Source organism: Fukomys damarensis, unplaced genomic scaffold (assembly GCF_012274545.1).
Source record: "Fukomys damarensis isolate Sample0158 unplaced genomic scaffold, DMR_v1.0_HiC HiC_scaffold_38, whole genome shotgun sequence".
NCBI lineage: Eukaryota > Metazoa > Chordata > Mammalia > Rodentia > Bathyergidae > Fukomys > Fukomys damarensis.
In genome coordinates, this window is record NW_022900950.1 from 11,997,807 (window position 1) to 12,009,809 (window position 12,003).

Consider the following 12,003-nt stretch of genomic DNA (forward strand, 5'->3'; position numbering starts at 1 on the left):
TGGCATTATTTTAAAGAATTATGGCAGGGCATTGTGGCATACACCTGTAATCCTAGCACTCGGGAGGCTGAGGCAGGAGGGCTTCAAGGCCCACCTGGGCTACACAGTGAGTCCCTGTCTCAAGAATCAAAAATAAAATAAATAAATAAATAAATAAATAATAATAGTAATAATAAAAAAAAGCAATTCAATGTCAATTTAGCATATGGCCCAGTCATTTCACTCTCAGGAGTCTATTTGGGAGACATGAAAACGTGCACACCAAGACTGCCACAAGAAGGGCCGGGGATTTAGCTCAGTGCTTCTGCTTCCTGCCTCCCAATTGCAAGGTCCTGAGTTCGATCCCTGGTACCACACACACACACACACCACACACACACACACACACACACACAGGAGTGTTCACTGCAACATTATTCATAAGGGCCAACAAACGGCCACACTTTGCCGAGCACCCGTGGGAATGAGTAACATGCAGTACACCTACACAACAAAGAGCAGTACAGGGGAACAAGCACAGTGGGCCTCAGCAACATGACATGAAGTGAAGGCCACCAGCTGGTCCCAACCTGTAAAGAAAGACAGAGGGCGGCTGGCCTGGGATGAAATGGGGCACATGGCAGAGGGGCTGGAGGGAATTCTGGGGACAGCTGGTGTATAAATTCACTAAAGAATGCAATGAATTATGGACAGTAGGTAAAGCTGTAAAGCAAAGAAAAACCTGATGCAGAGAGAAAAGACAACTCTTTCAGTAACATCCTTGAGCCATCTGTGGCTTCTAAAGGAGGGTTACTCCAATCTTAGTACAAATGTTCTTCCATCAGGTAGACACAAGATATGCTTTCCTGAATCACCTAGGATGAAAACAATGCTGCAGAGTCAGCATCTGACATTCCATCTAATTATGTCGCATACAGTATTACAGACTGTTGTCACTTTTACTGTTGTTTTTTGGGGTGTGTGTAGGGGCCAGCGCCATCAAACCTAGGACCTCTTAAGCCAGGTGTAGTGGTGCACACCTGTAATCACAGGGGGGTGTCTGAGGCCAGCCTGGGTACACAAGCCAGCTTGAACTACATAATAAGACCCTGTCTCCAAAAAAAAAAAACAACAAAAAAAAGCCAAAGTCAGCTAATGATTAGAATTTAAATATAAAAGTGCCCTAACTAACATTACCGGGCATGGTGGCACACATCTGTAATCACAGCGTTTGGGAGGATGAGACAGAAGGATCCCCGTCTCAAAAAGGGGGGGAGAGGGGCCAGGGATTTAGCTCAGTGGTTCGGTGGCCTGCCTTGCAAGCGCAAGGACCCAGGTTCAATCCCCGGTACCAAAAAAAAAAGGGGGGGGATACATTGATTATATTCTTCAAAGGAAGACGACAGCGTAACAGCGTAAGTCCTTACGGAGTACTGACCATGAGGAACACGAGATCTAACGAAACATTCACATCCATAATGAGAAACCTGGGTGATAAGCCAGCAATGAGACCCAAACCATTCCGACCAGTCCGACCACACTTGGAAACAAGACCGCTTTGCCACGTAGTGTCCATAGGAACTGCCGGTGCTAAGCTCTATCCAAACCACTGGGTCTGCTAATAATTTTTCTCTATTAGTTTAAGCTTGGTGTCTTGGAAGGGTGACAGAATAAAAAGAATGACTAAAAGCTAAAGAATAAGCAGAAGCCAGTGTAATGTCCTGGGTACACAGCTGAGAAGCTGCCAATGCGGATCAACCTTGTGCCCAAGGAAATCCCGAACGGTAAAGTACACCATATGCACACCATAAGAGGATGGCCCAGGCAGGCATCACTGGACCGGCAATCCGCTGCTGCCACCTGCTGGCCATTTGTTGAACCACCTCTAAAAGTTGACTAATTTGGATCACACTTGAGGGGCTTTTTCCTCAGAGGGGACCTGCTCCTCTTTCTTGGATTACCCTTGGACATTCCAACTCCTCTCATGATCCCCAGAAGCCCGAGGGCAGAGACCACGGTCTCCTGTTTACCAGATCCTCCTGTCCCCATCACAGTGTTTCTACCAGGTCAGCAGAAGCCAGGTGTGGTGACACAAATCTGTAGTATCTAGCCCTGGAGGACTAAGGCAGGACGATCAGGAAGCCAAGCAAAGAGGGGTGGAGGTAGCTCAGTGGCAGAGCACTTGCCTGGCATGTGCGTAGCTTTGGGTTTGACCCAAAGAACTGCAAAAACACTTTCAAAAAAAAGGATGACAAGTGACAGCAAAGTGTGAAGAAAGCCCGTCCAACACGTGAGGGAGGACACTTCATGGTACCCCAAGCCCTCAACAATGCTTAGTCGTCAGCACAATTTTATAGAGGAACACAGGGTTTCAGAAGTCTACATGACTAAGCTGGGAATGGTGGCACACACCTGTAATCCCAGCACTGGGGAGGCTGAGGCAGGAGGAGCACAGTGAGTTCAAAGCCAGCCTGAACTACAGACCTTGTCTCAAAAAACCAAAAAAATATTTAAATGACTCGTCCTGAGTCACTATTAAACATAACTCCATCTTTCTGTAATTTTGTGAGACTGAGGCGTACACCTATCAGCTAGAAAGTCCAAAACTCAAATAACACAGACCGTGCGTTCCTAAAGGTCCAACTGGTGCAAGGATAGAACCATCTGCAAATTTTATGAAATGCAGACCTGTAAGACATTAACTCTCAGAGCCTAGAGACTGCATTTTAAGTGCTAATTTGGGAAGTATTTTCAGTTAGGTCAAATATTTCAGTCCACGACCTGTCTCCAAATCTGTTACTGAACACCGGTGACTGAATGAATGTGACAGGAGTACTGGAGCCATACGGCCAAAGCCTCAGCAAGTTCGGGGTGCAGTACAGTGGGGGTAGGAGAGTCTCAAGTGCACGGACTGAAGTCAGGCTACCTGGTTTCAAATGCCAGCTCCATCTTTTACTATTAGTAACAGAGTCCACGACCACTGTGCCATGGTTTCCTCACTTGGTGACAACGGTGACCCACTGAATTGCTAACTGGAAGATAACGGAGTTCCGCTACCTGGACTAGTATATCCAAGTGACCAGCGAAACGCAAGCTATTCGCTTATTAGTACAGGAGGCTGTTAACATCTGTGAGCAGTGGTGTAGAGCAGGTATCCCGTTAGCCATCCAAAGACAAGGGTGCTGAGGCGAAGAACAGGTGAAGATGTGCAGCTGGGACCCTGAGGAAATTACCCACACCTTGGAGGGCTGGCATCAGCGGAGTGGCCGGGCGGCCCGTCCATGCCAGGACAGCCAGGGGTCAAGCTCCACCTCCTCCCCCTGTCCCTGTCCCTGCCGTGCAGCACACACGTTCGTAGGGCACAGAGTGTACGAAGCAGTATCACGACCCACAGGGCGTGACAGATATCAAGTGAAGGCTGTGACTCTCAACCCAGTGTCTAAAAATACAAGGGCCGGACACAGTGTGACAATCCAAGCGACCTTTCTCTGCCAGGCAGGAGGCACCCAGGAGACAAGAACAAAGTGTTTTCTAGAAGAGGCGGAGTGGCACCTGCAGTCACAACAGACCTGCTTAGGAAATGCCTCGAAAGAAAAGGCCATCAATCCCTCGCAGAGCAGCTCTGTGTAACATGACTGCTTTGGGCTCACTGACTGGCAGGCCGCTGGCTAAGGAGGAACACAAAGCACAAACCCCAAATGCTGTGGTCTCCATCACTAACACGAGTGCCTGGGAGTGAGGAAAGGATCCATTTCTCCAGTCACAAATGGAATATTCTGTCGGCAACAGTTTCCCCCAGATCGGGGCCCAGCACTGTGCTTTCTGCACGGTGAGCAAAGAAAGATTTCTAAATGGCTGAACAAAAAATCCTGAGCAATAGTTTTCATGATGTGAAAAGGACACGAAATTCCAGTTTCTGTGCCCACCAAGCTTATTATTATAATACTGTCTACGGCTGCTCCCCCAGGGAAGCCTGAAAGGTTTAGTAGCTGGCTCTTTACAGAAAAAGCGTCTCAAACCGTACTCTAGATTTCATAAAAATAAACCTGTACAGTCAGTTTGTACATACACTGTAAAACCAGTGAACGCTTTTCAGTCGCTTAAAAATGGGGGAGCCAGGCCTGCGTTCTACACCTATAATCCCAGATACCTGGGAAGCTCTGGCAGGAGAGTCTTGAGCTTGACGTCAGTCCGGGCAATCTGGTGAGGTGAGATAAATAAAAAGCTGGGGCTATTGCTCAGTGGCACAGTGCCTGCCCGGCAAGCATGAGGTCCTGAGTTCGATCCCCGAACAAACAAACAAGGCCGGTGGGTACTGCAGCAGGAGGCCCTGGATTCAATCCAAGTCTATACCACAGAAAGACAAAGGTGAGGGCGTTTCATATACAAACTTCCAGATCCTTGCTTGAATGACTAACATACATAGTTAAAAAAAAAGACTGGATTAGCTTGGTGGTAGAATGCCCTGGATTTCATTCCTAGTACTGAAAGAAACAACAACAAAACAAAGTGAAGTAGAACTGATCGTGGCTTTAAAAACTCCAAGCCAAGGGCTCATTTTGAAACTGATATGTTGTACACAATCAGTGTCATTAGGCCTGTTGTTTGTAAATCACCATAGCAAAATGCAACATATGTTTATTCTCCCTAAGACTTTATGGGAATAAAGTATCTATTCAAAAAATTTTAAAGAGTGAATCAATACTGGAAAATAAGGAAGCCATCAAGAAGTCAAAATTCAGAGGAATTCCAAGAAGAGAGCAACAGGTTTGAACTAACAGGAACCCGAGGAGGGAAATGTGGCCTAAGCTACCAAAGGCAGACGGGGCTCTGTCCAGGGTACCCTGAGGAAACTCTAAGCTGGGCTGGCAATCATTAGGGAAACCCATTCAAGAATGGAACTCCAAAAGCCACATCAGGGCAGCCGCCGAATCTGTCACACAGACAGAAGCTGGGGAACAGAAGCAAAGAAAGCAGGTGGTACGACGGGCTAGCAGGTGAGTGGGTGTGAAGAGCAGACCTGACCAGGCTCTGATCCCTATAGGCAGCTTTTTTCTTTCAGTACCAAGGATAGGACCCCGGGTCCTCCCACTGAGCTACAACCCCAGTCCTTTATTTATCGAGAGGGTCTTTCTTGCTAAGTCACTAAGTTGGTCAGACTGGGCTTGAACCTGCAATATTGCTGCCTCAGCCTCCCAGTGCTGGGATCACAGATCAAGGGTCTTTTTGAAAAGGGAGGTGTGGAGTTAGACTGGAGAACAGAATGAAGGCTCCTTGCTTTGACAAAGATGGGGTGTCCAGTCTGCTCTCTCTCATGCCTTCCGTGAGGACCCCCTGGCTGCCTCAGATGCTATTCCCTCTAGAGAGCAGGCACACTGCTCTCCTCCCTGGAAGCTAAGGAGAAAGAGGCAAACACATCACAGGCGTCTGTGAAAAGCCACATGTAAAGAGCTAGAAAAAAACGAGCAGAAAATGTCTAGAAATGTAAAATGACAAAACACAATTTTAAAAAATCTTATTAAATAAAAAGATAAAGCTGGGCATTGTGGAGTAGGTAGGAGGAGGCAGGAATTCAAGCCCAGTCGGGTAACTTAGCAAGAACCTGACTCAAAAACAAAAAGAATGTAAGGGTCGAGGGGTGGCTCAGTCCAAGATCCTGGGGTGGGGATGGGGGTGGACTGACGATAGGGCACCACCATATTCAGGATAGGTCGATTACGCCAATAACCTAACAGTCCAGAGACATATAAAATAATTCAAGATATGATACAAAATCTCCTGTGCTGAAGAATGGTATACCTTTGGATTGAGGCTCACCAGATGCTGACAGATGATGAATCCTTTTTACACCAAGGAGAAGAAAATTTTGTACATCTCTGAAGACAAGTAATATTCATCATATTTAAAGTATGGAGGCGAAAGACTCATTATGGAAGAAAACAAGAAAAAAAAGTAGTGTCATAAAATTATTTCCAAATAAAATTTCAGCACCATCTGAAAGAAATAAATTCTTAGAATATGCCTAAACAGATAGATTTGACCTACGAGATTTGGAAAAAAAAAATTCCTTCAGCAGACTCTCAATGAGTCACTATACACAAAAGCAAATCATAAAAGGCGAGAGAAAAATATTATATCCAAGGTATTAGAATCCAAGGTAACTCACTTTGTACTGACCAAACAGTCACAGTGATCTGCCCAGTTGTTTCCTTCACCAAGTACAGAGTACGGATCTCAAGAATACCCCTAACAAGCAGGCATGGATGGAAGTACACACCTGTGATCCTAGCACTCAGGAGGAAGGAGGATTGCAAGCTCAAAGCTAGCCTGGGTAACTTAATGAGCCCCTAAGAGTTGGGGATGTGGTTCAGTGCTCCATGGGCTCAATCCCCACTACTAAAAACCAAAAAAAAAAGCCTGTGCTCAGGAACAACAGAAGGGAAAGGGAAATAGGACAGGAAGCAGCAAGACTAAGGGAGTCCCCAGCCATCTCACTGCAACAATCCCTACTGTGACTTTTAAGCAGTTTGTTTTCATGGACTTATACTGCTCCAATTCTAAACGTGCAGTCAGGGGCTAGGGATGCAGCTCAGTGGTAGAGCTTGCTGTCACGTGGGAGGCCCTGGGCTCAAGCCTCAGTGTGGCCTGTGAGTGCACACGCATAGAAGATGGACTACAAGTGGGTTTATATTTACTTTCCTTTCTGTATAAGCCTCTCCGATCCAAAACCTAACTTGAGGAATTTAGAGCTGAACACCAGAAAGAAACTTAGGGCAGCACCTAAAGACACCCACTTGTGCTGTCTACCTGGGCTGTACATTGGAGCTACCATCAGAATCCATTTAGCCATTAAAACTTAGAGGATCCCAAGGGCAGCCCTGGCATTGTTTTGACACTGGAAGGAAAAAAATTTTTCATAGCCAGGCGTGGTAGCCCATGCCTATAATCCCAACACTTGGGAACCTGAGACAGAAGGGTAGCAAGTTCTAGGGCAGTCTAAGCTACACAGTGAGTCCAAGGTAGCCTATCGGCACAGGAAGGCCCTGTCTCTGAAAACTTCTAAAGGGGAATTCACGTTGGACAGTACTGATCCCTCCAGACTCTGTCCCTCGGGCACTCCAGCACTGAAGTCCTCACATGGGGTCTGACTCTTTCTGTGAGAGGCCAAATGTTTGCTACTCTAGGAATAACAAATCCCAAGCATCTTATCTCCTCTCCATGAAAGTCCCAGTGGATTTACCACGGAGGGGCCAAACGCCCATGCACATCCAAGCCAAGTCCCCCACCCAGTACAGTGGAACCTCTGGACACGAACTTACTCTGTTCCATCATTCCAGAAAATGGCCACGTTCATGTCTGGTGTTGGAAAGATGGCTGTATTTATTTGTCACCTGATGCAGAGTTTGCAAACAAAACCAAATTTATGCCAAATGCTTCTGTTTGCTGATCAAATTGTTAGCAAACAAAAGTGCTTGGAAGCACCACTATACTCACCAAGAACGATAACCACTATTCAAGTGTCTCCGAAGGCCCTGAATATCTCGATTTGTCAGGAGTGACTCTCAAGCGTACTGATGCTGTGAGTCTCCACTACTTCCTCCTCACTACTTCCTTTCCTTCTTAGGAAACACAGAGAAATTTCCTACTACAACGTTTACTCACCAACCCACCCTGTAAGTGGTACAATCTCATAAGGATAGGTTTCCGTGATAATGACAGCCTCAAGTTTCTTGAACTTCTATAAATATGCCAATTTCTTTCCTATCTTAAAACCTGCTTTTGTTTGTTTAGGGTAAATGTTCTCACTCAGGGGTCTCCTAAATTACCTTGGGCCTTAAGCTCAAAGACAGCAGCACTCTTCCCGAATCCTCTCCTTGGCTTGTCAAACTTGCCCAAATGAGCACCACTGGAAAAGAGGGGGAACTCCTAAAACACTCCCCAAACTTTCCTGAACCAGTTGGAGCACCTGCTAAACATAGTTTATCCGGCTTCTCCTCAGGCAGTTGATTCAAGTTAGACCATTTCAACAGCATCCCGGGGGATTCTGACAGGACCTCCTCGATGAAGGCATCACTGTTGCTCTCCCATCAACCACCTCCTCCCAGGCACTTTGCCTTCCCAAGAACCTTTCTTCCACCCAGTCAAAGCTAAGACTTTCTCTCCCCAAGTCCAGCCACAAGGATTTCTCAATTCCTGCTGCAATTAGTCATATGACCCAGGGTACTAACTACTCGGCCTTTTAAATCTTCTGGTGTTCAGTAAAGGTTTCCTATACACCACTATGAATTTAGTTCTTTTCTCGGTCAAGTCTAGTGTTAATACACAGCTAGCTTCTGGGGATGCGGCTCAGTGCTAACAGCTCACCTACCATGTGGGAGTCAGGGTCAACCCCCAGTACTGCAAAGGCACACAAACAAACAAGAGGCAGCAAGCAAGGCTGCTGACTAGCAAATGTTCATGTAAAAGTTGAAGCCAGGTGTGGAGGCACACATGCCTGTAATCCTAGTACATAGTCTTGAGTAGCTAAAGCAGGAAGACCCCAAATTCAAGCCCAGCCCAGGCAGCTTAGCAACACCACGTTTCAGAATAAAATTGGATAGGAGCTGGGCACGATGGCACACACGCCTGTAATCACGGCACTGGGGGGCTGAGGTGGGAGGACTGCTATGAGTAAGGCCAGCCTGGGGTACATAACCCCCAAAAGAAGGAAAAAATGGTGGGAACACAGGTCACTTTGAAGGCCCCTGGTTCAATCTCCAGTGCCACCCACCCACCTAAACACACAAAGAGTTGAATACGATTCTGGAGCCAACGCTATTATCCAAAAAGCCCCCCATAGCATTTAACTGTACTTAAACTTGCCACTGAATGCGACAGGAAAATGATACCTTAGTCCCCCACCTAGAACGCAAGCTATTCTGCGGATGTCTGGTAATTACACTCTTTTCCAGTTCTTCTGTCTCATAAACAGCTTACTCACATAGTTAAGGGACCTACTAAATAAAAGCCGCCTCCTCAACGGAGCTGGTATTTGCCATTAAAATTGTACCAAGGAGAAAGCAATGTGTTCCAGCAGAGAGCAGCAATCCAGCCAGCTCTTCATTATCTGAGGAGGGGACTGGTGGACAAGATTTATAAGCCCACAGATGACTCCCAAATGCACAGCATCCAGTACAGTAACAGTGGCAACTACTTTCCTTTTTATGGAGGCTGCTATCTTTGCTTCTCTGAGAAAAGGAGGCAAAGTGCTGGGATCATTTCCCGGATCCCCTTTAAATTTTAACAACCCCAAACTCCAAATGAACTGTGCTTACCTTCCCAGTACTTTCCATTGCCAAGGGCACACATCTTAGGGAAAGGACTAATCATCACCGGGGCAGGGGTGAGATTCACGATTACCCCTCCCAAGAATCTCTAGAGCAAGTGTAGAGGTACACGCCTACAATACCAGCACTCAGGAGGCACAGGGAACCTCCTTGATTTCAAGGCCAACATCAATTATGTTGTGAGACTCTGTCTCAAGAAACAAAGACAAAACAAAAATCCTCTACTGGGAGAGAAGCTTTCAAATGCTTAACGTCACATGTGGGGAGAGATGTCCCAATTTTGGAACATTTAATAAAGTGTTTAGCATGTGTGAGGCCATGGGTTCAATCCCAAGCACCAAAAAAAAGCAGTCTAGCAGGGTGTGGTGGTGCACACCTGTAATCCCAGCACTGCGGAGGCTGAGGCAAGAGGATCCTTGTGAGAGCAGCCTGGGCTACATAGTAAGGTCCAGGTCAGTCTCAAACTACGTAGTGAGACCCTGTCTCCAAAAAACCAAACAAAAAAAAAAAAGCAATCTAGACTAGAGTTTCACTGTTATTTTTGTTCAGGAATCCAAGAATCTGTTTTGTGTGGTTAAATTGCACCAGGCTGGCCTTGAATTTGCAATCATCTAGCCTCAACCTGAGCCTCTCAAGAATTATAGTGTGTGCCACCACACCCAGCTGGTTCAGAAACTGAGAAAAAAAGTACCTCTGCTGCAAAGCTCTTCTCACACCCCTCCTCAAGGTTACAACAGTTTAACTACCACGAAAGCTCTTCAATTTCTTTTCTTTTTGAACTGAGGCCTGGGACATGCTACACAATCAAGTTTTTCAATTTCTTTCTCTGTGGAATCGTGTTTCAGAGACTTTTTAAAACTGATGGGCCAGAAGCTCTTTCAGATCAGATCATTTACCCCTTAGTTCACACAGCTGCCTGTGCAGACACGACACAAGCTACCTGTGTTTCCAAGATGTTCCCAGTGACCACGCTATCCGGGGAACTGGTACACGAAACACTGGTTTTCTTTGTGTTTTTTTTGGTACCTGGGATTGAACTCAGGTCCTTGTGCTTGCAAGGTAAGCACTGGAACCACTGAGCTACAACCCCAGCCCTCACTGGTTTTCTTTGAGTTTTCAATTTAAAAAAACCCAAACAGTTATTTTGCAATGTACCAAAAGGAAAAATATATAACATTGAAATTAATTCTAAACAATATAGTGTTTGTAGTCTCCAGTGACCACTAAAATACCCTACTGTTAAAGATACACCCCAGACTAAACCAGGTGTGATAGTATACTCCTATAACCCCAGCACTCTGCAAGGCTGAGGCAAGAGGATTCCAAATTCCAGCGCAGTCTGGACAACTTCATGACACCCTGTCTCAAAGTAAAAATGAGTGCCAGGCATGGTTGCCCGTGCTTGTTATCCCAGCATTTGGGAGGCTGAGGCGGGAGGATCACTGCTGTGAGTTCCAGGCCAGGCTGAATTAAAGAGTGAGACCCTTGCACCTTGTCTCAAAAAAAAAAAAATGAAAACAAAAATGGCTGGGAATGTATGTAGCTCAGTGGGAAGCCCCTGGGTATAGTCCTCGGTGATGGGTGTGTGTGTGTGTGTGTGTGTGTGTGACTAAAAATAAAAACCCAACCTAGCTGGACATGAGGGTACACATCTGTAATCCCAGCACTCAGGAGCCTAAGGCAAAAGGAACCCAAATAGTGGCCAGCAGGGGTTACACAGCCAAGTTCAAGGCCAGCACTACATTGCCAGGGGTTCTAAAAAAAAAAAAAAGCAGCCCGGCATGGTGGACGATGCCTATAATCCCAGCCACAAGAGGTTGAGGCTGTGAGATCTGAGTTTTAGGCCAGCCTCAACTGCAGAGAGACCATGATGCCTCAAGCAAACAAAACAACTCACCCACCAATAATTAAAATCTTGGCTTGACATTCCGATGATCTCTGTTAGAAGGGAACGTTGAAAAACTGGACATTACCGGTGAGGCAGCACATGCCTGAGATCCTAGCACTGGGGAAGCTGGGGCAGGAGGGTTTTCAACTTGAGTTTGAGGCCAGCCTAAACTACACAATGGGTTCAAGATAAGCCTGAACCAGAGACGCCGTCTTAAAAGAAAGAAAAACTGGAGATGTAGCTCAGTAGTAGAGGGCCCCTGGGTTCCATCTCTAGTACCTTCAAAAGGAAAAGACATGGGAGACATGAGAATAAATACTTTCAGTGCTCAACTTGTCCTTAATCCAAAACTTTCCTACTAAAACTTATTTATATGAATGTCTGACATACCAGTAATTTAACAAGCACAGCTAAAGCACGTTCTAAAAATAACATAACAAAGTAATTGCCACTTTTGAGGGAGAAAATATTTTACTATAAACAGTATAACTAATGACATAATTTGTGGCCACAGTAATTGACCCGAGGCAGAAATCAAGGTGGTAAAAAAGGGAAGCCCACAGTACAAGACGGTATATGAAACTGGCTGGAGGCCAACGGAGGCATCAGTTTTATATGATCTTAACCCAGGTATACAAGAAACATGATGTTATCAAGAACGGAAGCCTCGCCCGGAGTGGTGGCGCACGCCTGTGATCCAGCACTCGGAGGCTAAGGCAGGAGGATCGCTGTGAGTTCGAGACCAGCTGGTCTACACAGCGAGTTCCAGGTCAGTCTCAACAACATAGCGAGACCCTGTCTCGGAAAAAA